The following is a 12,442-nucleotide window of genomic DNA, read 5'->3' on the forward strand; positions in this document are numbered from 1 at the left end:
TGTAGGAAGTTGTATGTGTAAGAATGGGAAGAGGCTATCTGGTGGTGAAACACAATGATGCTTAAATTGTTTGGTTCTGACCGGTGTTGTTCTATTGATATGCTCTTTTTTTTATCTCAATCTCTCCCCTTTTTTTTCTTTTTTAAAAAAATTTATTTATTTCTTAGTATCTTTTAATTAAGGGGAAACTAAATTAAAAATAGCGGGATATATTATAGTAACTTTTTTTTTCCTATTAACCTGATTTGAACCCTTGTATTGTTCTCCACCTCTTATTCTGACTGATTTTATTATATTCTGTTTTGTTTAATAGTATCAAATTTGAGGGTATAGGCAACCACTTTGAAGGCAACCAGATACTCTATGATGCCCATTATGGTTTGACTATTATCTTCTTTGGAAGTCCTGTAAGGTCTCCAGTGTGGGTTTTATTGGTCTTGTTCTGTACTGTTTTGTTCAATTCTTTTATACCTGCTGATATAGGCAACTCTTTTTAGGATAACAAAAGGCATAATGGTAACCATTGTTGATCACCTAGTAATCTCTTTTTGCATTATATACTATGTCCATCCTCCTGTTCTAACTGACTCTGTTTTGCTTTGTCACGTTGAGTTTTTTGTTGTTGTTGTTGTTCTGTTTTGTTTTGTCTTTTTCCTTGTTATATTTTTTTTTTCCTTTTCTTCTTCAAAGAAAAAGTTATAAGAATTGTGGGAGTAATGGAACCCAAAATGTGTGATTGTTAGTGTAAAAACGCGAGGAAAGAAAGTGATCTAAAGGATATAACTGCAAGTGTATTTAAGTGTGTAGGATAGAAAACCATATTACTGAGTTTTTGTTGCATCATTGAACAGAGCTGTCTGCAGTCTCACTGTATTAATGTCCACTTTGTATGCTTTAATTTTGTAACCTGGACAACTTAGACAACAATATGTAATCTATTAACTAGTGAATTCTTGCTGTGTATTTTTTCTCTTGAAATTCTGTATTACTTGTAGCCTTTTATTGTTTTGCTTTGTTTTGTTTTTCTTTTAAAAATAAAAAAGAATGGGAAGATGACCAAGAGATGTGGTCAGGGGTGAGGGAAGGGAGGGGAAGGGAATGGAAAAATAATGGAAATGTGTTATGTGTATGTACAAATGACTCAAAAGGAATGTAATCATCATGTACTGCAAAGAGGTAGTAGTAAAAATTAAAAATTAAAAAAAGTTTTCTAAACTATGTTACTTTACCAGAGTTAGAAAGAAAGATCTTGTTGCTAACCTTAAACAACCATATTTACAATTATTGGAGTCTAAAAATTACATTGGGTTTTACATATTAATTTTATATGTAGCATGCTTACTTAATTCTTATTATGATAATTTAACCTTATGCTTCTTTATTAGTTTATGAATAGTGTAATTTTTCTGCAATAGTTTTTCCTTGTAGCTTTCCTTCAAACTCTGAAAAGAATATTCAGTTGATGACAAATGAAAGCAGTAATGAATGGCAGGCAATGGTGTGATGATCTTAAATTTTAGAAGCCATGGTGCTGGAAATTCAGTATTTCTCTTAGGTGCCCAGTATCTCCTATGAATGTGTTTAGTTGCAGTTTACAGAAAATGTGATTAGTGCCTTGTTTTTCATGTAAAACAAGCCCAGATGCAGATGTTTTCCTCGTGCTCCCAAAACGGCTGCAGTGAGTCCAGCTATTCAAGCAATACTTTTAAAAGAGGCTGTGAAAATATATGAAAATTTCCAGCATTGCAATCAAGGAAAACATTGAGAAGGGAGCAACAAACAATTATTAGATTAACCAACTGTGATGGCTGATTGATTGTGTCAACTTGAATAATAAAAATTCAACTAAATAGGGTCAGCAATTCACATCTTAAACTGTGGAAGACCCACCCTTGAGCTTTGTCGCCTGGATGACAGGAAGGTGAAATGAAGAAGGATGGATCTACTTCCGTTTCTCTGGAGGGGCTTGGGTCTTTTCCTTCCCCTTGGGCATCATCTTCTGGCTTCCGGCACAGATTCTTCAGTCTTTCACTGCAGATCATTGGCCTTCTCATAAGAACTTGCACAGGACACTGCAGTGAGCTCCAGATCTTTGACTGAACTGTCCCATCTCCAGGGTGCAGGCATCTGAGCTGGGGGTGACCATCATAAGCCAATCTTGTACTGTACTTTCTTGTATATTTGTATACTTTGTGTTATATCTGTTTATTTAGTAAACTCTGACTAATACACCAACTTAGAAAATATATACAGTTCACTGATTTAGAGTTAAGGAACTTCTATTTATAGTTTGACTAGATTTTTTGTTTTTTGAGTCTTGCACTGAAGCTGATTTTGTGATGATTTTTGCATGTACCAAAACAGTGTTTTTTCTTTTAATCTATTAAAGTTTGTTTTACATTACTAGAGCTTTTAATATTATATCGTCCCTAACTTATAGGGAATACTCAATCCTTTTACTATTTATTTATTTATTTTAAAAAGAATAAAATCAAACAAAGTAAAGCAGAATAAAGCAGTCAAAATAAAACAATGAAAGTGATACAGGATTTCAAAACAGGATAATAGGAAATCAACAATGGGTACCATAATTCCTCTCATCTTCAAATTGCTACCCATACCACCAGACATAATAAAACCAAACAAAATAGTAGAGTAAGACCAATCAAAACCAAACATTGAATAAAACAAAATAATAAAATGGAACAAAACAAAAAAGCGAGAACAATATTGGATTTCAAAACCAAGGCAGAAGGGGCTGGGGATTTAGCTCAGCAGCATAAGTGCCTGTTTTGCAAGTACCTGATAGGGAGTTTGATCCCTGGTACCAAAACAAAGCAAAACAAAACAAGACAGAAGGCAATCCCCCTTAATTCAATTTGTATATTGTTATCCTCTAAATAGATGCTCAGACTACAAACTTTAGGCTTGCAAAGTCAATCAAACAATACAAACATTAAGTTGTTTTTGTATCTCAGTTCCTATCTACTCAGCCTATATTACTCCAAATCAGCTGGTTGCTTAGTGTGTGTGTGTGTGTGTGTGTGTGTGTGTGTGTGTGTTTTCTTGTCTCCCAGCCAGTGCTCCTGCTGGCTCACAGGAAGGGCAAATTGGCTTCTTCTTTCTCCTCTTGGGCCCTGTTAAGTAACAACTTACCAGAGGCTCTGCCTCTGGTTCATGAAAATGTTGAATTCTATAATTTATTCTTAAAGAGATTTCAAATTTCATTTCCAGCTGTACTGATAGAGGAGTTTTATGTATATTTGTAAGAGACCTACTATAAGCCTCCTCGATGCATTAAAAACACAATGCAGTAATGACATAAATAATGTATCATTTCAGTGTGAAAAGAAATTGTCATGTAGAATAGTAGCTGACCCTTGAATACTAGTATTATGTCTTGGTTACTTTTCTCTCTTTGCTGAGACAAAAATATCTGGCACCCAAAATGAAGGAAGGAAATTTTTATGTAGCTTACAGGTTTTGGAGGTTGCAGTTCATGTTCAGTTCAAGGCACGGTGGTGTGGCTGAGGATTAACAATTCATGGTAGTTGTAAGTAACAAAGGCAACACATCTCCATGGCACATGAGGCTTTGGGAGGACGTTTAAACACAAACAATAACATATGACACCACTGTTTTACAACATATAAAAGCAATCTAGTGATGTTTAGTTTTCTCATGGTGGTGAATTTGGATCAGACCTCTCAGATACAGATTCACTCTCTATCAAAATGAAATCAACTAATAATTGTTTCTTATGGGCCTCTTTTCTTATTTGATTCAAATTTATATAACTATGCATAACTACCTCATTTGTATTTTCTGTCTTTTTTCCTTTTAATTTGATATAAATCGCAGATAAAACTACTCAGGTTTGTCCTTTCGGTATGTTTCTTTATATTAATGTCATTTAGAAGGTAAATTTGTACTTACTGAGCAAATTTCTTGGCTTAAATTTCTTGGCTTTCTTTAATGATCACAGTTAGTGTAAAAATGTCCTCTTTCATCTTAAATTACTTTTGGTAGGTTATATTTTCCTAGAAATTAATCTTTTGCTCAAGTTTTCAAATCTATTGACATATTTTATTTATAATGTTATTTTTGCTGCTGTGATTCCACTTCTATTCCCTTGTCAATCTTAAATTTTGTATTCACGCTCTTTATTGATCAATTATGCTAAAATATTCTCTTTTAGTTATTTTTTCAAAAGTCAGAGTTTTTTTAATTTATTGATTCTTTTATTATATTTTCCAGTTCTTTGAATTTTCTTTCTTCCTTCATTATTTTTCTCCTTCAATGATTTTTGGGTTTATTTTTTATTTTTCTGGTTTTTCGAGACGAATGTTGTGCTGACCTTTGATTTAGTGCCTTTTGATTCTAAATTTTTGCTATTTTTGAAGAGAAGATAAAGATTGTAAATATTTCTCTGTTGTCTGTCAGTAAGATCTTATAGAGCAGGGTGGTGTGACTTTTCATTTACTGCTTGCCCTGTACAGTATTGCTTAGTGGTAGGTGTTGATAGATGTCAATTTTCTTCAGTGTTTGGCCTTTGTATAATTTTTTAGGCCATGACATTGAGTAGCAATGCCATAACCCAAATTCCTAGCACTGTCTAGGGATCTGCAGCTAGTGCCTGGGTTAAGATCCCTGCCCACCCCCAAGAGGATCCCCTCAATTCGAAGTCATGCTTGAGACTCCAGTGGGTTGGTTTGCTAGTGGAGCTGCTACCCAGTGCTCACCGTTAGCTTCTGGCTCAGAACCACTCTACCCAAGCTGCACTGAGAAGAGCGCGACAGAAGGGGCTTCTGCAGCTTTGGGGTTCAGTAGCATCTGCATCATTGCCCCTCCACCCCTCACGTCCAGTGCCCACTCCTCACTGCCTCTTTCACCTTCACTCCTCATCCCCCACCGCCTCTCCCAACACCCAGTGTCTACATGTCAAGTTTTCCTACATCCTAGAGGTTTATTTCTTCTAGATTTTCTGATGCAAGCACAGTACTTGATTCCTTACATGCACAGTGAATATCCCTTCCAACCTGCCCATCAGCTTCAATTTGCACTGCGGAGGGTTATTCTTGTTTGCCTGGCAACTGTGAGCCAATTCTGGCTTGGCAGTCTAGCTCTAGCAGACTTCTTCATTATCTAATTGAGTGTAATCACAAATTCTTTGGCAAAGTCTAAGCCATCTTTTCAAGATTATCCTTCCTTGGACAGTCTCCCTCGGGACTTGGATAGCTCTGCCTCGGGGTTCGTTTTCTATTTTTAAGTAACTCTCCAGTCACAGCCAATAATTGTTCCTATCTAAATGACATCAAACTTCTCTTGATTTCCTTCTCCTAACTGGACCTAGCCTATGAAGATATAAGTTAAATTTCAGCATGGTTTCCAATAAAAAGGTTTAAGGATATTAATTCACTTTTGGAGTAAATTGTTATGTATGAAAAGAATCTTCCACTGCAGCCACTGTTTCTGTAACAGAAATTAGTTCATGTTACATTGGTAAATAAGAGAATAATGACAGCATAATGCATGCATCTCTTTGCTTCATACATTTTTAAAGAGCCAATATGTTAATATTTCATCTTAACAAATGTAATTGTAGTAAAACAGAAAGTATACTAGAACAGAATGTGAATGCATACTGCTAGGTGCTGTCAGCTCTGTGTGAACACAGAGCTGTAGATGATATCTAGTTATTCTGTATTCTTCTGCTTGGTAAGGTTAGTCAGATGATTGCTTTTTTGTTTGACTTTTTTCTCCAGCATTTAATCCTTTCTGTAATTCAGCACACCCTGTGCTTTTTAAATACACTTTTCTCATGTTTTGCCTATTTTTATTCATTATTTGTTTATTTAGTGGCACTAGAAGTTAAACCTGGGAGTGTTTGATCACAGAACTATATTGCATCTTTTTTAAAAAAATTTTTGAGGCAGTCTTGGTAAATTTCCTAAACTGGCCTGAAACTTGCCATCCTCTGGCTTCACTCTCCTGTGCAGCTAACAGGCATATATCATAATGCCTGTTAGTTTGACTTATTTTTTTTAAAATAAAATTTTATGTTTATCATAGGAACTATTACATGAGAAACAAGCTTTTCAACTATACTATTGTTTTTAAAGATTTTATTAATGCTTTTGTAAATTTTAGGTGTTAAACTCCCAGACCCACTTTTTGAATATATCCTATTGTTTTTAGTGGATGACTTTGTAAAAATCATTTTCACAGGAGAGATCTATATTGTATTGCATCCATAATACCTGTACTTCAACCTTGTCTCAGGTTCAAAATTTTCCAATTTCTTTTGACACATGAATAATGGACTGTTATTGCAACAATTACATAATTTTCAGGCCTAAGGGTGCAGTTCAGTGGTAGAATCCTTGTCCAGCATGTGCAAACCCCTAGGCTTAATCTCCAGCATTATAGGAAAAATTTAAATACACACCTATTAACTTCACTTTATTATTTATTTGGTACATTTGATCTCTGGTGAAACAATTTTATTTGAATTCTAATGATCTTTTAAAGATAATTGAGCCTTGTTTAATGGCGTAATGCATTCAACAATTTTTATAATCATGTCTTTTATTCTTGCATGTAATTCACATTCTTTGATTGTCAGACTCCAGGTTCCATATGTGGTTGTAACCTGGACTAGGTCTCTCCCACCCTGCTTCCACAAGTGACAAACCCCCCCCCCCCAATAATGATTACGTTTGGAGATGTGGCATTTGAGAGGTCATTTAGACCAAATGAGGCAATAAGTGTGAGACCCCAACCCAATGGGATAAGTGACCTTATAAGAAGAGGAAAAGAGAGATCTGTCCTCTCATGTAAGCATGGAAGGAGGCCATTGAGCAGATGGTAAGACAGTGACACCTCATTAGCCAACAGAAGATCTCAGAATCTAAGTTCTGGCACTTGGACTTGTGCTTCACCATCTGTGATACTGTGAGAAGTAAATTTTTGCTTTTTAAGCCACCCAGCTTATGATACTTTGTTGTGGTAGCTCTGCTTGTTGATTGCTTGAATTTTAAAATTATATATATATATATATATATATATATATATATATATATCGGTGGAGTCCTGTTACCAAAAAGGCACATATTAAATTTTCATGTGTGATTTAAAATTTTGTCAAATTTTGTCAAATTTTATATTAAACGTTTTGAAAAATAATAATCACATACCTATTTTGTAATTATAATAGATTCTCCATGATATTATCCTTTAAAATTACAAAGTAAGGATTTTATAGAGAGAATTTTGATGTAAGTCTACTTATTATGACATCCTTAAAGCCACAATAGCTTGATATTAACTAGTAATTTCTTTACATATAATTTTAACATTATAATTGCAATTGATGTCTCATTAAGTCTTGTGGCTATTCTTTTAAATCTGTTTTTGGAGTTTCTGAATGTTACATAAACCCTGATACATTGTGGGTTTTCTATTTGTCTTATTTTCTCTGTGGTTTATGTTTTACTACTTCAACTTTGTTTTATTTTCATTCCTTTTACCTACCTGTACAGATTTGGATTCTCTGTTTACAGTTCTTAATGACTGCCCTTAAAGTTTTAATGTGCATGTAGTAGAAATGTCACATATTCTAATCATTAATGTCTGCATCTAATCTCACTACAGCACTTCATTTCTGTTTTCTTTCCCTGTCTTTGTTATTATTTCTGTCATAGTTTATTTCAATGTTTTTATTACCTTAATTAATTAAAGTTATTATTATTTCATTAAGTCAATTTTATCTGCATTTATACAACTCTAACATTTTTGCTCAATTTTCATTATTTAATTTAGCTTTAATTCAATTTCATTTTATTCTCAAATGGATTCTTTAGATAATTCCCTACATATAAAATTCTAAGTTGACAGATATTGTCACTCAATACTTTCAAGATGTCATTCAGCTATCTCCTGTTTTTCTGTTTAATTCTTATTAGTCTCAGTTAGTTTATATCTTTGCTCAACCATAAGCATTGAGCAAATTTGAAATCCTGGATGAATGAGGACTAAAGGATGTGTTCCAACACATAAAAGGACAAAGCTGTCTCACAGAGAATAAGGAAAGCAACAGAAATAAAAATTGAGAAATATTTTTGATATTTGAAAACAGTATATTTCCATTCCTACCTGACCAGTTGCTTGTTCCACATTCATTATGCATTATCTTCATGTCTAATCAATGCCCTTGAAAGTTCATGTTAACATTAAATGTCCTTATTATCTAAACAAGAAGATAAATGAGGACTTATCTACTGCTAAGTTGGAGATTCTGAATGACAGACAAGCCATCATCATCAATTCTAATTTTAGATCCTTTATATCCTTGTAAGGATGATTGATAAGCGCATCTACTCTCCAACTACATAGTATAAATCATGGAACAACAACATGATTTCTGCAATACAGTGGGATTGGGATACAAAACATAAGGATTATCACAAGTTTATATAATGATATTATTTGAAAAAGAAATAATGTGTAATAACTGCTCCAAAAGATGATTGAGTTACTGGCTCAGCTAGTTTGGCAGTCTTCAGGTCAGTTAGAGAATCCTCCCCATGCGTGTTGATTGTGACTACTTTTGAGACAGTCAAGGGAGAATACACCAAGTAGCGAGCCATCATATGTATGAATGTTACAGGACATCTTGTAAAGCTTCTGTTATTTCATTTTGTAGTTCATGGGCTTCACTCTCCCATTAGATTCTATGCTCTTTTAAGTTAGAGACTATGTTTTATTTACATTTTGTCACCAATATGAAGCAGTGTAATGAGTATAAAAGCAGAATTTAATAAATGCTTGCTGAATCTATAAAAAGAGGATGGCTTCATAAAATGAATACCAAAGCTAGACAGACACTGGAAAGTAAACTGGCCCTGCAGGGTTTTCAGAAAAGTAAATGTGGATGAGGATAATAGAAGGCCAAAATAATTAATACTTTTGTGATATAAAATTTGCTATGCTTTATATTACATAAACTGAAAATTTCTACTGTGATAATTATGCTTCCTCAGTGTTTCTTTTATTTTAAAGAGAGTAAAATTGAATGTAATAGAACAGAACATAAGAAAGCAATGTAAGAGACATAAATTTCAAGGCAAGACAATCAGAGATCTTCGCTATTTATTATATCACCTGCTTTCTTCCAAATAGTTGACCATATCTTCACATACAGAGAATTCACATGAAAGAACATAGTATAAAACTGATCTGAACAAGATGAGGAAGTTGTTTTAGGTCTTCAAGACCAGACAGTAGGGAAGCCAACAAGGGCTGTCATGGTGTCTCTCGTTCTCTTCAAAATAGTTGCCCATACCTTCATGTATATTAAGATTAAACAAAACAAAAAAGACTAAAAGAATACTCATATTGCTGGATTTCACATCATGACGCTATGGGATCAGCACTGGGTACTGCAGTGTCTCTTTTTCTTCAAAGTAGTTTTTCATTTCATCATAAATTATATGATCAGTTCTCATAAACTGTTTATAGATTCTATGCATGCGTGAGTCTCTACATGTATTTCTAACCCTCCTGTAATAGAGGGAGAAATAAAAAAAAGCAAGACAGAACAAAACATATTCCTATAAACACATGAAATAAAAAGACATATAAGACCACTGTACAAGGGGTTCTACATAGGTGCTGTGTTGTCTCTTGTTATCTTTAATAGAATTGTCTATATCATCAGGCATAGTATAATTGAATATAGCAGTACATAAAAATATTAATAAAAACAAAACATTGTAGATATAGTAAAGCTTTAAAAGCAGGTAATAATCAAACCAGAATGGGTATCCTAGTGAATCTTGTCATCTTCAATGTAGTTGCCTATACTCTTAGACTTGATACTATCTATCATAACAGGTCTGAATAAAATCTGTCAATACTAAACAGGAATGTAACAAACCAGATTCAACTAAGATCAGTCATGGTAAAATAATATCAGTTACACAGGGCTTTGGATTAAGCTAATAGGAAATTAAGGATGATTACCATACTATATCTTGCTGCTTTTGGGATAGCTGTCTGTGCCCTCAAATCTAGTGCAAGTAGACAAACTGGAACAGAATATAATCTACCTAAACACAGTGGTGTGAGTAATGTGGGTTTTAAATCCTGATACATTGTTAACAATATCTTCTGCTTTATTTTTTTAGACTATTCCTCTCCTTTTACTCCCACAGGGTGCACTATGCATTTTGGGTCCCACCAAATCCCTCAGTTTTTATATTGGGGGAGGGCGACCTGCTACTTCCCTAAGTGGTCCCGAACCTTCTCTCTCCTGGACTTGATCTCTAATTGTATTCCTTTACCTATGAAAGCCTGTCTTTCCAACCTATCTGCAGGTGCTGGTCAAGTTGCTTCTATTACTCTCTGGTTCCCTGTTACATAGAGCATTGTTTTCTCATATTTGATTTTCAGTCCATATACCCTTTTTCAGGTTAATTATATTTCTTATAAAGAGCATCTTGGTGGACTCTACCTCCTGATCTACTCTGCCTGTGTTTCTTTCTCTTTTTCTTTTAGTGTATCAAGGCTATCTATATTAGAGATTATAGCCCACCTTCTCTGCCTCATTTCTGTTATGCTATTTTTCTGCCATTAGTTGTCTGCTTTTCTCCTTCATTTCACTTTCTGCCCTATTCATTGAGGCTTCTCTGCTGCTGTTCCTGAAATCCTGGTACTTTTTTTTTCTCTCTAGAATGTCCGTCTGTATTCTCTGTAGGGTTGGATTTGTGGTCTCGAATTCTCCCCAGTTCCTCTTTGTCTTGGAAGCATCTTGTTTCTCCATTAATTTCTAGAGACAGTTTTTCAGGGTACATCAATCTGGGCTGGAGGTTATTTTCTTTCAGGGCTTGTAATACTTTGCTCCAAGCTCTTCTTGATTTGATGGCCTGTAAAGAAGTCTGCTGTGATTTTGATGGGTTTTCCTTTGTAAATGATCTGTTTCTTTTCTCTGTCGCCTTTCAATATTCTGTTCTTATATTGAATTTCTGGGATCTTGATTATTATATGCCTGGGTGTAGCTCTGTTTTGGTTGTAGGTGGTTGGAGTTCTGTATGCCTCATACACCTGAATATCATTTCCTTTTCCTTTGCTTGGGAAGTTTTCCTTAATTATTTCTTATATTATTTAGTTACTTCCTGGGTTAAGGGGATCCTGTCTGGACCTCTCCACAATGTTTTATTCCAGCAACTGAGTTGTCTGTATCAGGGAGCCTCCGTATTCTGCTGCTTACCAATCTGCCATCTTTAGCTCTTCCTGGCAAGATCCTATAGTAAATTACAAACTGGATTTTTCATATATAATTATTTCAAATAGCCTTTGTGTTACCTGTGTTTGTACCCCTGCTTCTTCATTCACATTCTTTATTTTCAAGTTATAGATTCACTTGTCATCTTCTAGCCTTTGTATTGTTATGGCCTGTTTCCTTGTTATTTTGAAGAGATCTTTCCTTTCATGAATCACACATTGCAAACCTGTTGTCAAGTTTTGATAGTCTAACCTTAGTTTCTTTCAAGCAGTTTTTCCAGCTTCCACTGGAGTTTTTAATTTCCTGGTAATCTCTTTGAATCTGCTTCATGTATTGTAGGGTTTTTTTTGTATTTGTTATCGAATGTTTCCCTCCTTTTTTTGTGTGTTCCTCCATTTTTCCATCTGTGTCTTCTTGAGAGGTGCTTAGCCTTTCTTTTGTTAATCTACTTATATCTTGCTTTACTTGACTAAATATTTCACTTTTGAGCTCATCTATGAGGTCCCAAAGATATCTCTTCATGTCCACTGATGCCATGTCTGATATTGCATATTTGCTGCCCTCAGTCTCTTTTGTATTTACCTCTCCTCAATCAGTGTTCTCTGGGTGGGGTCTGGGGTCTTTTTCTTATTTCTTTCTCTTGTCATGTTTTTGGTTTCTTCCATGCAGGTGTATAGAGGAGGTCCCACCCTTTTTTCTTGTTGGTTATAGTTTTTCTGAAGTGCGCTTGTTAGGGATGTTTGCCCACTCCAGTTTGCTGCTGGTCATTGAGGTGCAAACAGAGGCAGCCTATCCTGGACCCTCCCCTCCTGGTCAGTCCACCTGTCGGGGCCTTCACTGCATTAGTGTGTGATATGCATTCGGAATTGGTTTGAGACAACATATTAGGTCCTGACCAGGGACATGACCCAGGCCAAGCAGATCCCACCAATGTGATCAGGAAAGGGAACAACTGACTGAAGTCACTGCTGTTCCTTGTTCCTACTCATCCTGTCCAATTCCAACATGTCATCCAGTTGGTCACCCCTCTCCTGTGGGAGGGTCTTATTCCCAGCACTCACCAAGGGTCAATGCAGGTCCCTTGCTGGCTCCCTTCTCTGTTGGGCTGGCCAACCTCTGACTTCAGAGCAACCTCGGCTCCACCCAGTCACAGCAGTG

Source organism: Cavia porcellus, unplaced genomic scaffold (genome assembly GCF_034190915.1).
Source record: "Cavia porcellus strain 051 isolate PalLab524CR breed Dunkin Hartley unplaced genomic scaffold, mCavPor4.1 scaffold_17, whole genome shotgun sequence".
Taxonomy (NCBI): domain Eukaryota; kingdom Metazoa; phylum Chordata; class Mammalia; order Rodentia; family Caviidae; genus Cavia; species Cavia porcellus.